A 19,047-nucleotide genomic window follows, 5' to 3' on the forward strand; every position below is an offset into this window, starting at 1 on the left:
TTCATGATAGAGAGTCTCTTGTTTTGTCACTTTCATATACTAGTGGGAATATTTCATTATAGAACTTGCCTTGTATATTCCAGCAATGGGCCTCCTCAAGTGCCCTAGGTCTCCGTGAGCAAGCAAGTTGGATGCACACCCACTTAGTTTCTTTTGTTGAGCTTTCATACATTTATAGCTCTAGTGCATCCGTTACATGGCAATCCCTACTCCTTGCATTAACATCAATCGGTGGGCATCTCCATAGCCCATTGATTATCCTCGTTGATGTGAGACTTTCCCCTTTTTGTCTTCTCCACATAACCCCCCTCATTATATTCTATTCCACCCATAGTGCTATATCCATGGCTCGCGCTCATGTATTGCATGAAAGTTTATAGGTTTGAGATTACTAAAGTATGAAACAATTGCTTGGCTTGTCATCGGGGTTGTGCATGATGAGAGCAGTCTTGTGTGACGAAAATGAAACATGACTAAACTATATGATTTTGTAGGATGAACTTTCTTTGGCCATGTTATTTTGAGAAGACATAATTGCTTAGTTAGTATGCTTGAAGTATTATCATTTTTATGTCAATATGAACTTTTGTCTTGAATCTTTCAGATATGAATATTCATACCACAATTAAGAAGAATTATATTGAAATTATGCCAAGTAGCACTCCGCATCAAAAATTCTGTTTTTATCATTTACCTACTCGAGGACGAGCAGGAATTAAGCTTGGGGATGCTTGATACGTCTCCAACGTATCTATAATTTTTGATTGCTTCATGCTATGTTATCTACTGTTTTGGTAAATATTGGGATTTATTATCCACTTTTATATTATTTTTTGGACTAACCTATTAACCGGAGGCCCAGCCCAGAATTGCTGTTTTTTTGCCTATTTCAGTGTTTCAAAGAAAAGGAATATCAAACGGAGTCGAAACGGAATGAAATCAACTGGAGAAGTTATTTTTGGAAGGAAAGCTACCGGGTGGACTTGGACCCCACGTCAGGAGCCAAGGGAGGTGCTCACGAGGGTGGGGGCGCCCCCCTAGGGCGCGCCCCCTGCCTCGTGGGGCCCCCAAAGCTCCACCGACATACTTCCCGCACCCATATATACTCACGTACCCTAAAACTTCCAGAACAGACAATAGATCGGGAGTTCCGCCGCCAGAAGCCTCTTTAGCCACCGAAAGCCAATCTAGATCCATTCTGACACCCTGCCGGAGGGGGTAATCCCTCTCCGGTGGCCATCTTCATCATCCCGGTGCTCTCCATGATGAGGAGGGAGTAGTTCTCCCTCGGGGGTGAGGGTATGTACCAGTAGCTATGTGTTTGATCTCTCTCTCTCTCGTGTTCTTGAGGTGATATGATCTTGATGTATCGCGAGCTTTGCTATTATATTTGGATCCTATGATGTTTCTTCCCCCCTCTACTCTCTTGTAATGAATTGAGTTTCCCCTTTGAAGTTATCTTATCGGATTGAGTCTTTAAAGATTTGAGAACACTTGATGTATGTCTTGTCGTGCGTATCTGTGGTGACAATGGGATACCACGTGATTCAATTAATGTATGTTTTGGTGATCAACTTGCGGGTTTCGCCCATGAACCTATGCATAGGGGTTGGCACACATTTTCATCGTGATTCTCCGATAGAACTTTGGGGCACTCTTTGAGGTCCTTTTGTGTTGGTTGAATATATGAATCTGAGATTGTGTGACGCATATCGTATAATCATACCCACAGATAATTGAGGTGACATTGGAGTATCTAGGTGACATTAGGGTTTTGGTTGATTTGTGTCTTAAGGTGTTATTCTAGTACGAACTCTAGGGCTGTTTGTGACACTTATAGCAATAGCCCAATAGATTGATTGGAAAGAATAACTTTGAGGTGTTTTCGTACCCTACCATAATCTCTTCGTTTGTTCTCCGCTATTAGTGACTTTGGAGTGACTCTTTGTTGCATGTTGAGGGATAGTTATGTGATCCGATTATGTTATCATTGTTGGGGGAACTTACACTAGCGAAAGTATGAACCCTAGGCCTTATTTCCACGCATTGCAATACCGTTTATGCTCACTTTTATCATTAGTTACCTTGCTGTTTTTATATTTTCAGATTACAAAAACTATTATCTTCTATCCATATTGCACTTGTATCACCATCTCTTCGCCGAACTAGTGCACCTATACAATTTACCATTGTATTGGGTGTGTTGGGGACACAAGAGACTCTTTGTTATTTGGTTGCAGGGTTGCTTGAGAGAGACCATCTTCATCCTACGCCTCCTACGGATTGATAAACCTTAGGTCATCCACTTGAGGGAAATTTGCTACTGTCCTACAAACCTCTGCACCTGGAGGCCCAACAACGTCTACAAGAAGGTTGTCTAGTAGACATCAGGTTTTTGTTCTGGACTTGTTTTGCTACAACATTTATATGCTGCTTTGTTCCCTATATTTGCACTGGTGGCGAACTTTGATGCCCAGTGGATGTAATATGTGTAATAGCCGTGATAGCCTAGCGTAAGTTGCTTGCTTATTTATTTCCTTATTGTATTGTTTATTTGTTTTCTTTTAGTCTGTGCAGTTCTTTTTCCGCGGTTTGCTAGTGGCCGCAATAACCTATTTTTTAATACTAGGCCACAATAACCATCGGCTACATATTTACTGTAGTTAACATGGGCCTCCTACGGGCTGTAGAAACAATGCGCCTTCTAAGGGCCGTAGAAACAATGGGCCTTGTGCGGCGTAGAAACAATGGGCCTTATACGGGACGTAGACACAATGGGCCTTCTACGGGCCGTATCATCAATGGGCCTTCTACGGGCCGTATGATCGGTTAGCCAAACATGGGCCAATAACAGACCACATTATGGCCGTAAATGGGCTAGAGTTGAAATCGTCTGTTCATGGGACGGCCATAACGGGTCGTCGTTAATTGGCGTATTTGATGACGCTATGAAAATGGCCCAATGTATTAACGGGCCACAAACGGGCCGACTATAACCATGGGCTGAATTTGGCCCACAAGCAAAAAATGACAGTAACGGGCCGTAAGTAAACGAATGCTGGAAATGAGCCCAAGAATAAATGGGCCCTGAGAAGGCCGAAAGATAACATGGGATGGAAACGGACCAACGGAATAATGGGCCGTTAATGGGTATAAAGTGATACAATATTCATTACGGGCCAGTTTCACCATGTTCTGTTAATGAGTATAAAGTGATACACTGTTCATTACGGGCCAGTTTTACCACGGGCCGTTAATGGGCCGAGAGTTACTAAGGGCCTCATATGGGCCGAAAGACGTCATGGGCCATACATGGGCCGGAAGTTAAAATGGGCTGGAATTATATTGGACAACCCAGATGACGATACTGGGCCTAATTCGGATAGGCCGTAAACGGGCCCTGGGTTAGCGAGCTGTAAATGGGCTATATGCGAACAGGCTGTTAACAGGCTTGCCATGGGCCGGCCCGCCACCTTTTGACCAGGTCAAACGGGTCGGCCTTTTCACAGGAATGGGCCTCTATTGGGCCGTGCCACGTGTCAACGTATCATAGGCACTTTGGGTCCAATGAGTGGATGACATGTGTCCCAACGGTGAGCCGACACGTGTTTCCTCCAGCCAATGATGATTTTACACGGGGAAAATCCCCATTGGTCGGGGCTGTTAACGGGTTATCGGATCCAAAACCGGACCCGATAGCTTAACGACATTCTGTTACGGTGGATGCCACGTGTCGGTCACCCTTGACGAAAGCACTTCTGTGACGCGCGATTTATCGTCATGGAAGTGGACACTTCCGTGATGATAATTTTGGTAATGTCATGGAACACTTCTACGACAGCACATGTATGACTATCTTGATTCTGTCATAAAATTGTCATGGATGTACATGCATGAAAGAAAACGTGACCTACTGTGACAAACACGTATCATCACGGAAGTGTATTTTTTTGTAGTGATGGAATTTTTTGAAATTACCGTGTTCCCCAACACTATTACCTTTTGGAGAGTGGTGTCTCCTAGATTTGTTAGGTGTCACTTGGGAGCCTCCGTCAAGATTGTGGAATTGAACCAAGGAGTTTGTACGGGCAAGAAGATCGCCTACTTCATGAAGATCTACCCTAGTGAGCCAAGTCCTTCATGGGCGATGGCCATGGTGGGATAGACAAGGTTGCTTCTTCGTGGAACCTTCGTAGGTGGAGCCCTTGTGGACTCTCGCAACCGTTACCCTTCGTGGGTTGAAGTCTCCATCAACGTGGATGTACGATAGCACCACCTATCGGAACCACGCCAAAAATCTCTGAGTCTCCAATTGCATTTGCACACTCCAATCACATCCCTTTAATTTCTTGCAAATTGCATGCTTTACTTTCCGCTGCTCATATACTCTTTCCATGCTTGCTTGAATGTGTTGTGAATGGTTAAACTTGTGCTAAATCTCCACCTCAACTTAAAGAAATTAAAAACTGCTACTTTTCTTTACTAAGAGTCTATTCACCCCCCCCCCCTCTAGACACCTCTTCTCGATCCTTTCAATTGGTATCAGAGCTTTGGTCTCCATTGCTTTGGTTTAAATACCTTTGGAGGAAGATGGATGAGTCTATGTTGGGGAGTCTTAGATGTAGAGTGCCTATACTTGATGGAGAGCTCTTTCATGAATGGAAAATTGAGATGCTTGAGATTTTCAATGAATATCATTTGAACAAGTATATTACTAGCCATTGTGCACCTCATGTTGATCCTTTGCATCCTACCCTTGATGAGTGTATTGACATGATCTGTAATCTTAGAACTGTCAATTTAATCACTAAAGGATTGCCTAGAAACTTGTTCGCTATCTTGCCAGCTCTTGATTGTGCTTACACCATATGGGGATTTCTTGAGGAACGATTTCCAAACTATTCCTTGCAAAACTTGGATGAAATTCTTCATAAGTCTATTGCGTTGAGTAAGATGAGTTCCAATGATCCCAAATTTGGTGATTGTCTATTTGAGCTTACTAATCTCACATGTGTCAAAGGAGATGTTGGAATCATTAGCAATATCATCTCCGAAGCCATTAGAATCATAAATATGACTATTGTGATGACCATTTATCTAATGAATTACCCTCTCTAGGAATTGATCCATCACAAGACGACGTTGAACATGGATACTATGATGAGGATGATGATAGTGACTTTGATCTCGATGAATTTATGAGACACTTTGGTCTTATGGCTAATCTTCGCGGCTACATGGCTGGAGGAAAGGAATGGGTTCTTGATAGTGGGTGTACCGATCACATGACCGGAGACAAGGATATGTTTCGTGAGCTTGCTGAAAATGACGGCCCTCGAAAGTAGTCACTTTTCATGACAACTCAAAGGGTAAGGTGGTTGGCCTTGGTAAGGTTGCCATCTCACATGATAGCTCCATACAAAATGTTATGCTCGTTGAATATCTTGGATATAATCTACCTTCTGTATCTAGACTTGCTGACTTTGGTTTCAATGTCCTATTTACTGAAGTAGATTTCCAAGTGTTTCATAGAGATAACCACAATATGGTCTTTACCAGTTTACGTAGAGGTGATCTTTACATTGTTGATTTCACTAAAAAGGCTCAACCTAGAACTTGCTTAATTGCTAAATCTTCTAAAGGTTGGTTGTGGCATAGAAGATTAGGTCATGTGGGCATGCGAAATCTTGATAAGCTTATTAAAGGTGATCACATCCTTGGAGTAAAAGATGTTATATTTGACAAGGATAGAGTGTGAAGTGCTTGTCAAGCAGGAAAACAAGTTGGAGGAAGTCATCCCGTGAAGAAAATCATGACCACGAGGAGACCGCTAGAGCTACTTCATATGGATCTCTTTGGTCCCAATGCCTACAAAAGTCTCAGTGGTAACTCATTTGGTCTAGTCATAGTCGATGATTTTTCAAGATTTACGTGGGTCTTCTTTCTTGATGATAAATTGCAGGTCCAAAATATCTTCAAAAACTTAGCTAGGAAGGCCCAAAATCAATTTGAAGTGAAGATCAAGAAGGTTCGAAGCGACAATGGAACAGAGTTCAAGAACGCAAATGTGGATACTTTTCTTGAAGAAGAAGGGATTTCACATGAGTTCTCGGCCATGTATACACCTCAACAAAATGGAGTTGTTGAGAGGAAGAACCAGACTCTTATCGAGATGGCAAGAACGATGCTTGATGAGTACAAGACGCCAAAACACTTTTGGGTGGAAGCGGTTGAGACAGCTTGTCATGCAACAAATCGCTTGTATCTTCACAAGCTACTCGGCAAGACGGCATACGAGCTTCTCACCGGTAACAATCCCCAAGTTGGATACTTTCGAGTATTTGGCTCAAAGTGTTACATTCTTGATAAGCATCGTCGTTCTAAATTTGCTCCTAAATCTCATGAGGGTTTCCTACTTGGTTATGGCTCAAACTCTCACACTTACTATGTCTACAACAACTTCACCCAAAAGATTGAAGAGACGGTAGATGTGAAGTTTGATGAATCTAACGGCTCGCAAGTAGAGCAATTGTCAATTGATGTAGGAGACAAAGACCCTTCGGAAGCAATCCAAGACTTGTCTATTGGCAAGATTCGTCCAACGGAGGTGAAGGAGAGTACCTCGTCCGTCCAAGTGGAAGCTTCTACCTCACGACAAGGTGAACCAAGAGTTGAAATGGAAGCATCCACAAGTGGAACACACCAAGATGAAGAAAACAAGGAAGTACACCAGGATGAACCTCATCAACCTCCTTCTCCACCTCGACAAGAGAACGACAATGTCAACAACGAAGAAGACCAAGAAGAAGAACAAGATGATGAAGAAGATACTCCAACCCAACCCAAACAAAAGCTCCCACGAGTTCGAGCAAGAGTCTCAAGAGACCATCCCATCGGACAAATCTTCAATGATATTCAAACAGGGAGAATCAATCACTCTAAAACTCGTTTGGCTAATTTTTGTGAACATTATTCATTCATCTCTAGCATTGAACCTATGAAGGTTGAAGAAGCATTGGAAGATCCGGATTGCATAAATGCAATTCACGAAGAGCTACACAACTTTGAGAGAAACCAAGTGTGGACATTGGTCGAGAAGCCCGACAACAACCACAACATCATCGGTACCAAATGGGTATTTCGCAACAAGCAAGACGAAGATGGACAAGTATTTCGCAATAAAGCACGTCTCGTCGTCCAAGGCTACACTCAAGTCGAAGGTATGGACTATGGTGAGACATATGCCCCCGTTGCTAGACTTGAGTCCATCCGCATCTTACTTGCCTATGCTAATCACCATGATATCACCTTGTACCAAATGGACATTAAAAGTGCTTTCCTAAATGGTGAAATTGAAGAGGAAATTTATGTTAAACAACCTCCCGGCTTTGTTAATCCTAAGAAACCCGACCATGTTTACAAACTTCACAAAGCTATTTATGGTCTTAAACAGGCTCCTAGAGCGTGGTATAAATGCTTGACCAAGTTCCTTATTGAAAAAGGGTTTGAGATTGGAAAGATTGATTCTACTCTTTTTACTAAAAGGGTTAATATATGGTGAATTATTTGTGTGCCAAATTTATGTCAATGATATCATTTTGGTTCGAATAACCCTCATTTTAGTGAAAAGTTTGGGAATCTAATGTCGGAGAAGTTTGAGATGTCTATGATGAGTGAACTCAAGTTCTTTCTTGGTTTGCAAATCAAGCAAACTAAGGAAGGCACCTTTGTCTCTCAAAGAAAGTACACCAAGGACTTATTGAAGAAGCTCAACATGCAAGAAAGCAAAGGTATGAAAACCCCCATGCCTACTAGTGGACATCTTGACTTGAAGAAGGATGGCAAACCGTTTGACCAAAAGGTTTATCGCTCTATGATTGGTTCATTGTTATATCTATGTGCCTCCCATCCCTATATTATGCTAAGTGTGTGCAGGTGTGCACGATATCAAGCGGCCCCCAAAGAATGTCATCTTAAGGCTGTGAAAAGGATAGTGAGATACCTAATTCATACACCAAATTTTGGCATTTGGTATCCTAAGAGGTCTTCTTTTGATCTTGTTGGCTATTCCGGCTCAGACTATGCCGGTGACAAGGTTGATAGAAAGTCCACTTCGGGTACTTGTCAATTCCTTGGTAGATCTCTTGTATCTTTGTCCTCCAAGAAACAAAACTCGGTATCCTTATCCACCGCCGAAGCGAAATACATTGCCGCCGGCTCATGTTGTTCTCAATTACTTTCGATGACCCAAACTCTTAAAGATTATGGGATCTGTGTGAAACATGTTCCGTTGCTTTGTGAAAATTAAAGTGCTATTAAGATTTCTCATAATCCCGTGCAACATTCTCAAACCAAGCATATTGGAGTTCATCACCATTTCATTCTATATCATGTTGCCAAAGGAGACATTGATCTTAAGCATGTTCGTACCGATAAGCAATTAGCGGATATATTCACCAAACCGCTTGATGAGAAAGTATTTTGACATTTGAGAGGTGATTTGAACATCATTGATACTTCAAAATTGGAGTAGAAACTCCATTTGGATACATGCAAGGCATGAGCCTTTGACTAATCCTTGATGTTTCTCTTATGATAATGATCATATGTCTTGGATATATTTGTACCCATGCATGCTATCTAACCCTTGTAGGTACTTGGATGAATTAAAATCTATGAGATTGCAAATCACTCACATCTTGAACAATCTCTACATCACCAAGTCTCTACAATATGGTAGTTAAAGACAAGGAAGCATGAGACCTTTCAACATATCCTTTGACCATTTCTATATATCAAATTTCATTTGGTATCAAATTCATGATTGTCAATTTGGATACACAAGTGATCTTCCTTGCAAGACTAACTCATGTAGGTAGATGAACTCAAACTACAAGTGGTGCTCCCAATCTTTGATGAGCTACATCAACCTTGAGCATCCCACACAAGATCAACTACATGATCCAGTTCAACACCACCACCCAAGGTATGTTATTCCATCTTAGAGAAGCTTTACCCCAAGTCACGGGTCAAAGCAACTCAACAAGATGTGAATACATCAAATGCTTAAACGAAAAATGGTAACCCCATTTTGAGCTTAAAGGATGAGTATGACCTACGATCAAGTGTTCTCACTTGACTCCTCAGTAAATATACTCTAACATAGGTGACCCTGTCGCCGACCAATTCTAGATGAAGTTCTCTAGTGTTTCTATGATTTCTTGCATTTGTCTCTTCCATATTTGTTTCCCTTCATCTAGATTTCTTTTCTTTTTCTTTGTTTTGTTTTGCATTCCCAGCATCCAATTCATTGCAAATCCTTGTGAGATCTTATTTGCGTAGTGAGCTGAGGTGACAAATTTTCTCTCTGTGTTGAACTCGGTCACACCGGTCTGTAGCTTTCGGTCAAACCGAACCATTTCTGTGCCACCGAAGAATACAACTCGGTGTTACCGATTTCACTGCATAGAAGACAGTTTGCCACTTGTATCCTGCATTTTTACTCCAGCTCCACTCAATGATTCTTGTCCTCTACCAGCATCACACTCTATATGCTCCTTTTCTCTGTGACTCAAGGACCAAACCTATTTTGACTCACAATCCAGGAGATCCCTTCTTGGAAATTGATGTCAAAGGGGGAGAGAGAGATCACATCAAAGCTTATTCCCTTCAAAAGGGGGAGAGTACTTCAAAGGAGGAGAATGCATAATCATTTCAAACGGAGAGAGAGCCCAGATGCTTGGTATTCAAGAGGAGAGAAGTCACATGTCTTTAAGAGGGGAAAGACATGTTAGTTTGTTTTATGTCTTATGTTTCTATGCTCTGATCTGTTTTGCTCTGATTTTCTGGTCCCTATATTCTCCCATTATCAAATATAAGATTCAGGGGGACAAAGACATCTAAGGGAAGGAAATCTTGAATTCATTGCATATCTTTTCCTTGGGGACATGTCTATATCCAATGGGAGTACCTAGTACTCATTATCTACATGCCATCCCAGTCTTGGTACTCTTGTGGTCTGCCGTTTGCTATGGTTAGTAGATATATCTGTGTTATCTAACCTTGTTTACTCAGGTTCATCTCTTCCTAAGCCAGCTTAAGACTACAAGGTAATATGCATCTCACCCATGTGCATGATGATCTCTTGCTGATGTACATATTGTTTGAAAGGACTCCTGAACATGAAGCTACAGTTCCTATATCCACATCATTTGCTTTGATGCATATAGCCAAGATACTTGTAACTCATTGCTTGCTTTGTCATATCTATGCATTCACATGCTCTCATATTCCGTAGTTACATGGATGCATACATATAGGGGGAGCCTATGCATGTTATATGTCCTTCCAAAGCTTTACTTGCTATTCCCTATATCTTTATCTAAAGCTTTGATGTATGGTGTCATCAATTACCAAAAAAGGGGAGATTGAAAGCACAAGTGCTCCCTAGGTGGTTTTGGTAATTAATGTCAACATATTTCTTGTTGGACTAATGCCTTTATCTAGTATATTTCAGATAAGTTCAACAGATGGAGTAGCGTGGACCAGAGGATGTGGAACCTCTTCAAGATGTTAAGTACAAAGGATTGGCTCAAGCTCAAAATCTCAAGACTCTACATTTTACTTTTAGTGATCCAAGATCACATTGAGTCCTTAGGAAAGCCAATACTATTAAAAGGGGATGAGGTGTTGCTTAATGGCTTGCTTGCTCAAAATGCTTAGTGATATGCTCCAAAAACCCTCAACCACTTTCTCGTATCCACATATGTCCCAAACCAAAAGTTAAACTCGGCCCCACCGGAATATTCTATCCAGCGCCACCGAGTTCACTTGACATAGCCACTGCCAGAAACCCTAATAAATTTGGTCTCACCAATGGGATCTTGGTCTCACCGAGATGGGCTTGCAAACTCTCTATTGCGTGTTGCAATTATTTCGGTCTCACCGAGATATGCAATCGGTCCCACCGAGTTTTCTTGACCAACTCTCAATTTGCTTATTACCAAAATCGGTCCCACCGAGTTTGTGTAATCGGTCAAACCGAGATGAGGTTTTACCCTAACCCTAGCACATCGGTTCCACCGAGTTGATCATATTAGTCCAACCGAAATACCTAACAGTCACATTTTGAACTGAATCAGTCCGACTGAGTTTTCTGATCCGGTCCCACCAAGTTTGGTAAATTGTGTGTAACAGTTAGATTTTGTGTGGAGGCTATATATACCCCTCCACCCTTCCTTCATTAAAAAGGAGAGCCATCAGAACGTGCCTACACTTCAGCATTCATTTTCTGAGAGAAAACCACCTACTCATGTGTTGAGACCAAGATATTCCATTCCAACCATTTGAATCTTGATCTCTAGCCTTCCTCAAGTTGCTTTCCACTCAAATCATCTTTCAACCAAATTAAAATATGTGAGAGAGAGTTGAGTGTTGGGGAGTGAGGGAGTCCTGGATTAGGGGGTCTCTGGACAGTCGGACTATATCCTTTGACCGGACTGTTGGACTATGAAGATACAAGATTGAAGACTTGTCTCGTGTCCGGATGGGACTCTACTTGGCGTGGAAGGCAAGCTAGGCAGTACGGATATGGATATCTCCTCCTTTGTAACCGACCTTGTGTAACCCTAACCCCTTTCGGTGTCTATATAAACCGGAGGGTTTTAGTCCGTAGGACAACATACAATCATACCATAGGCTAGCTTCTAGGGTTTAGCCTCTCCGATCTCGTGGTAGATCAGCTCTTGTAATACTCATATCATCAAGAATAAATCAAGCAGGACGTAGGTTTTTACCTCCATCAAGAGGGCCCAAACCTGGGTAAAACATCATGTCCCCTGCCTCCTATTACCATCCGCCTTAGACGCACAGTTCGGGACCCCCTACCCGAGATCCGCCGGTTTTGACACCGACATTGGTGCTTTCATTGAGAGTTCCTCTGTGTCGTCACCTTTAGGCTTGATGGCTCCTACGATCATCGATAGCGATGCAGTCCAGGGTGAGACTTTTCTCCCCGGACAGATCTTTGTGTTTGGCGGCTTCGCACTGCGGGCCAACTCGCTTGGCCGTCTGGAGCAGATCAAAAGTTACGCCCCTGGCCACCAGGTTAGGTTTGGAAGCTTAAACTACACGGCCGATATCCGCGAGAGCCGTGTTGCCAAACTGACGGATCCTTCTCCGGCCACGGACTCCGAACCGCGTGCGCCCATTCCTGTCGAATCCGATTGGGCGCCAATCATGGAGTTTACCTCCGCGGATAGCACTCGCCCTTTGGTGACATACTGAACTCACTAAGGTCTCTCTCCTTGTCAGGAGAGTCCTGGCCGAATTACGTCCGGCAGGACTGGGATGCGGATGACGAAGAAATTCGCCGCCCACCCACCACCCACTTAGTAGCCACTGTCGACGACTTAACCGACATGCTCCACTTCGACTCCGAAGACATCGACGGTATGGACGACGATGAGGGAGGCGAAGAGGAACCACTGCCCACAGGGCACTGGACAGCCACCTCATCATATGACATATACATGGTGGACACACCCAAAGAAGGCAATGGCGACGGGACAGCGGAGGATGACCCCTCCAAGATGCAACCCAAGCGCTGGCGTCAGCGGCACCGCTCTAAGTCCCGCCAAGGCAAAAGAGGTGATACCGGCACCGGAGATAATAGCACTCCGGACAGTGCCGAAGGCAACAACAATCCCCTCCAGCAAGATTTAGAGAAGGAGGATGGAGAAGCCAGCCCTCTTAAGAGAGCGGCAGATGGAGAGGCGGAGGATGATAATTACATGCCTCCCTCCGAAGATGAGGCAAGCCTCGACAATGACGAATTCGTCGTGCCAGAGGATCCCGTCGAACAAGAGCGCTTCAACCGCCGGCTTATAGCCACGGCAAATAGCCTAAAGAAAAAGCAGCAACAGCTTCAAGCTGATCAAGATTTGCTAGCTGATAGATGGACTAAAGTCCTGGCAGCCGAGGAATATAAACTCGAACGCCCCTCCAAGAGTTACCCAAAGTGCAGGTTGCTACCCTGACTGGAGGAGGAAGCACCAAAACCTACATCCTCGGCGTATGACGCGGCTGATCGGCCACCTCGCGGCCGCGACAGAGAGGCATTCCAGCCAAAAGCTCAGCCCGCACCCCGACGCCATTCAAATAAAAAGGTAGGGGGAAATACGCCGGACCTGCGAGACGTATTGGAGGACAAAACAAAACACTCAAGATCGATCTACGGATCACGAGGGCATGCCACTATGCGAGATGATAATCGTCACGCCAGATACAGTAAAAGTAAGTCCGACCGGGCCGAACACAGCGGGCAAGACTCATTTGAGCTGCGTCGCGATATAGCCCAGTACAGAGGCGCCGCACACCCCTTATGCTTCACAGACGAAGTAATGGATCATCAAATCCCAGAGGGTTTCAAACCCGTAAATATAGAATCATACGACGGCACAACAGATCCTGCGGTATGGATCGAGGATTTCCTCCTGCACATCCACATGGCCCGCGGCGATGACCTACACGCCATCAAATACCTTCCACTCAAACTCAAAGGACTAGCTCGGCATAGGCTCAACAGCTTGCCAGCAGAGTCCATTGGTTGTTGGGAAGATCTGGAAGCCGCATTCCTCGACAACTTTCAGGGCACTTATGTGCGACCACCAGATGCCGATGACTTGAGCCACATAATTCAGCAGCCAGAGGAATCGGCCAGGCAATTCTGGACACGATTCCTAACAAAGAAAAATCAAATCGTCGACTATCCGGATGCAGAGGCCCTAGCAGTTTTCAAGCACAACATCCGTGACGAATGGCTCGTCCGGCACCTTGGCCAGGAAAAGCCGAAATCTATGGCAGCCCTCACGACACTCATGACCCGCTTTTGTGTGGGAGAGGACAGCTGGTTGGATCACAGCAATAACATATCAAAGAACCATGGTACTTCGGATACCAAGGACGGCAGGTCACGTCACAACAAACATAAGCGCCACATTAACAGCGACAATACCGAGGATACGACAGTCATTGCCGGATTCAAAGGCTCTAAACCCGGTCAGCAGAAAAAGCCATTCAAAAGAAGCACTCCGGGCCCATCTAGTTTGGACCGTATAATCGATCGCTCGTGTCAAATACACAGCACCCCCGACAAGCCACCCAACTACACCAACAGGGATTGTTGGGTGTTCAAGGAGGCCGGCAAGTTAAATGCCGAAACAAAGATAAGGGGTCACATAGTGATGTCGAGGAGGAGCCCCGGCAGCCGAACACCGGAGGACAAAATAGGTTCCCCCCACAAGTGCAGATGGTGAACATGATATACGCAACCCACATCCCCAAGAGGGAGCAGAAGCGTGCGCTTAGGGACGTATATGCGTTGGAGCCAGTCGCCCCAAAGTTCAACCCATGGTCCTCCTGTCCGATCACCTTCGATCGCAGGGACCACCCCACTAGTATCCCTCATGGCGGATTCGCCGCACTGGTCCTAGACTCAATCATTGACGGATTTCCCCTCACTCGAGTCCTTATGGATGGCCGCATCAGCCTGAACCTGCTTTATCAGGACACAGTGCACAAAATGGGTATAGACCCCTCAAGGATCAAACCCACAAAAACGACCTTCAAATGCGTCATACCAGGTGTAGAGGCCCATTGCACAGGCTCAGTCACACTGGAAGTGGTCTTCGGATCCCCGGATAACTTCCGAAGCAAAGAGTTAATCTTCGACATAGTCCCGTTCCGCAGTGGCTACCATGCACTGCTCGGGTGAACTGCATTTGCGAGATTCAATAAGGTACCGCATTATGCATATCTCAAGCTCAAGATGCCAGGACCTCGGGGGGTCATCACAGTCAATGGAAACACAAAGCGCTCTCTCCGCACGGAGGAGCACACTGCGGCCCTCGCAGCAGAAGCGCAAAGCAGCCTCTTAAGGCAATCCACTAGTTTGGCAATTAAGGATCCGAACACCTTCAAGCGCGCTCGGAGTAATCGACAACTGGACCGCCTGGCACATTCCGAGCTCGCATAGCAATGCGTCCCCCACCCCGGTCCCAGCCAAACGGCGAAATCTGTGCCACGCGTACATAATACGCATTAAAAATACCATGGGCACAGGTGGGGAGGGGGGCACGACTACGGCACGCTCCAAGCCGCGGCTTAAACCGCACTAGGGGCTTCCTTCTTTGTTATTTTTCTCTTTCAGGACTTTAATCTCTGGAAACCCTATCTGGCAGCATGATTCCTGAACACATGATGCAGCAACCAAGGGGGCAGAAAGCTACGTCACACCACGGAACTCCCAGGTGGATTACGATAACGAGTGAAATATTTGCTTTAATACTATTCCTCAGCTTGCCCTTGGAAGGGACATGTCAAACAATCCTGATTTTTGCTTATCGCACTACTTGTATCATTCTGCTTTAACGCACCTTTTTGAATAAACAAGGCATGGCATTAAGACTATTATTGCATTCTTCCTTTATATACATATATATATATATGTTCATTCATGACATCTAGCACCCGTACACTCTGGTACGGCCAATATGCTAGGGGCTTAGGCATACCCCATAATACGGTGTTAGAAGTCCGAACACTTTCGACAGTGCGGCACCCCGAACTTATAGCATTATATGCATCAGCTCCGAATCATGTCTTGGGTCAATAGTTGGGTTTTCCCGGCTCCCATGTTTTGGTGCCTTACGTTCTGCTATATCCGCTAAGGTAGCACTGGGAGAACTACGGCGATTGTGCCCCGGTTCTGCTGGGCTAAGCACCTCAGTAGAGAAAGCTAAAACTGACTGTCATGATAAGGCGAGAGACTGGTCGCTGTTCGAGAGGTTTCAAGTCCCTAAAGACTTATGCCGCTTAGAGCGAGGAGTCATCCCTGTCCGGCTTAAGGCGTGTATAGAGCCCCGAAATCGGCCTTCCGAATACTAGGGGCTTCGCCGGAATTTAAAATTAAAGAATTATATGGCTAAGTGAGAGTGATAAAGCATTATAGTCCGATTACCTTGTTCGTTGTGCTGAGCACCTCCCTCGAAGGACCCAAAAATGGGAACAAGAGTGCTCAGGTTTATCCTGAACACCCCAGCAATCGTGGCGTGGGGGCAGAACCCGGCAACTAGTCATCTCTCAAATTTGATAAACAACCGAACAGAAGGCAATATTTTAAATTCAAACAAGCGTTGCATAGCGCATATGAACAAGTTTTCATAATACAGGATTACACGAGCAAGTTTATTCAAATATTACATGTTTCGCACACTCGTCCGCTACAAGACGGGCACCCTTCAAGACACCCTCATAGTACATCTCGGGGTGGCGATGCTCCTTGCCCTGTGGCGGCCCTTCCTTCACCAGCTTCACAGCGTCCATCTTGGCCCAGTGCACCTTCGCACGGGCGAAAGCCCGACGTGCACCTTCAATGCAGACGGACCGCTTGATGACTTCCAGCCATGGGCAGGCATCCACAAGCCGCCTCACCAGGCCGAAGTAGCTGGTGGGAAGGGCGTCTCCAAGCCACATCCGGACTATAAAGCCCTTCATGGCCTGTTCGGCCGCCTTGTGCAGCTCGACCAGTTGCTTCAGCTGGTCGCTCAGAGGCATCGGGTGTTCGGTCCCAGTATACTGAGACCAGAACAACTTCTCCATTGAGCTTCCCTCCTAGGCCTGGTAAAACTATGCGGCATCTGACACGTTGCGGGGCAAATATGCGAATGCTCCTGGAGAGCTCCGGATTCGGGTAAGTAACAAGTAATTTACTTTCACATGCTTGCTTTGCATATAGAATGCCTTACCAGCCGCTATCTTCTTCATCGCATCAATCTCTTGGAGGGCCTTTTGGGCTTCAGCCTTGGCACTCTTTCCACTCTCAAGGGCCGCGGCAAGCTCGGACTCTAGCGTCTTCAAGTCAAGCTCCAACGCCTCGTGCTTTGTCACGAGAGCGTGGAGCTCCTGCTGCACCTCGCCCACCCGTGCCTCTTGTTTTTCCCGCTCGGTGCGCTCCAGGGCCGCTTTGTTTTCGGCCCCGGACAGCGCTTGCTTCAGGGTTGCCACTTCAGTCGTGGCCCCTGGCAAATTAAAGATGATCCTGTCATTTTGCAATCGCATCCCTTTTGTATATATACATATCTATAGACTAGGTATTACTTACCTTTGTTCTCCTCGAGCTGCCTCTTGGCAAGGCCGAGCTCTTTCTTGGACCCTTCGAGATCCTGCTTCAGTACGGCGACCTCCGCAGTCAGTGCGGCAGAGGTCAGCAGCGAAGCCTGCATACGCATATAGACATACTTATATTAGACTCCTGCAGATATTAGTTGATCCTCTATTCGGCTTTTCTTTTTTAACACCAAACAGAGCATCAGGGGCTACTGTCTATGCGGTGATATTTTTCCTATATTTCAAATACTTACCTCAAAGCCTGTTAGAAGGCTGGCACAGGCTTCAGTCAGTCCGCTCTTGGCGGACTGAACCTTCTGGATCACCGCACTCATAATAGTGCGGTGCTCTTCGTCGATGGAAGCGCTGCGAAGCGCTCCTAGTAGATTATCCGGTGCCTTTGGATGGACAGACGTCACCGGCACAGGCGTCTTGCCCCTTTTGGAAGGAGGCCGCCTGGCTGAGTCCGGAACCACTGGAGGTTCCGGCGCGGTGTTCGGCTGAGAGCCGAACTCGGAGCCCTCGGGAGCCTTACTCCCTCTGCTCCCGGAGTCCGGAAGGTCACCTTGAGGCGCCTCCGGGACTGTCTCCCCTCGACCCAGTGCCTCTTGAGACAATACCTCGGCATTGTCCGTAGGGCAAGGGGAGGTGGCGGTCGGAAGTGGATCGCTATCCATATCCGACGAGTCCAAGGAGCCGCCCGACGAAGATACGTCGATACGGGCTTGGGGCGGTGAGGGAGTCCTGGATTAGGGGGTCTCCGGACGGCCGAACTATATCCTTTGGCCGGACTATTGGACTATGAAGATACAAGATTGAAGACTTCGTCTCGTGTCCGGATGGGACTCTCCTTGGCGTGGAAGGCAAGCTAGGCAATACGGATATGGATATCCCCTCCTTTGTAACCGACCTTGTGTAACCCTAGCCCCTCCGGTGTCTATATAAACCGGAGGGTTTTAGTCCGTAGGACAATAACAACAATCATACCATAGGCTAGCTTCTAGGGTTTAGCCTCTCCGATCTCGTGGTAGATCAACTCTTGTAATACTCATATCATCAAGAATAAATCGAGAGGGCCCGAACCTGGGTAAAAACATCGTGTCCCTTGTCTCCTGTTACCATCCACCTAGACGCACAGTTCGGGACCCCCTACCCGAGATCCGTCGGTTTTGACACCGACATTGGTGCTTTCATTGAGAGTTCCTCTGTGTCGTCGCCGTTAGGCTTGATGGCTCCTACGATCATCGATAGCAATGCAGTCCAGGGTGAGACTTTTCTCCCCGCACAGATCTTTGTGTTCGGCGGCTTCGCACTGCGGGCCAACTCACTTGGCCATCTGGAGCAGATTGAAAGTTACGCCCCTGGCCACTAGGTAGGTTTGGAAGCTTAAACTACACGACCGATATCCGCTGAGACTTGATCTTCGACGGATTCGAGCCTCTGCCTTGTGCGTCACGCGGTCACGATGAGTACAATTTAGCTCTAGCATCAGATATTGTTCAGGAGATCGCACCGGCAGCCGCTCCGACCCTCAATTCGGAGCCAGTTGCGCCGTCCATGGACGGGTGGATGGACCCTGCCACGGAGGCCTTACCCTTAGCGGCGATCGAGCCGAACATCGACCTTACCCTGCACGAGAGCCGTGTTGTCAGACTGCCGGATTTTTCTCCGGCCACAGACTCCGAACCGCTTGCGCCCGTTCCTAGCGAATCCGATTGGGCGCCGATCATGGAGTTTACCCCCGCGGATATTTTTCAGCACCCCCCCTTTGGCGACATACTGAACTCATTAAGGTCTCTCTCCTTGTCAGGAGGATCCTGGCCAAACTATGTCTGGCAGGATTGGGATGCGGATGACGAAGAAATTCGCTGCCCACCCACC

Source organism: Triticum urartu, chromosome 2 (assembly GCF_003073215.2).
Source record: "Triticum urartu cultivar G1812 chromosome 2, Tu2.1, whole genome shotgun sequence".
Classification (NCBI taxonomy): domain Eukaryota; kingdom Viridiplantae; phylum Streptophyta; class Magnoliopsida; order Poales; family Poaceae; genus Triticum; species Triticum urartu.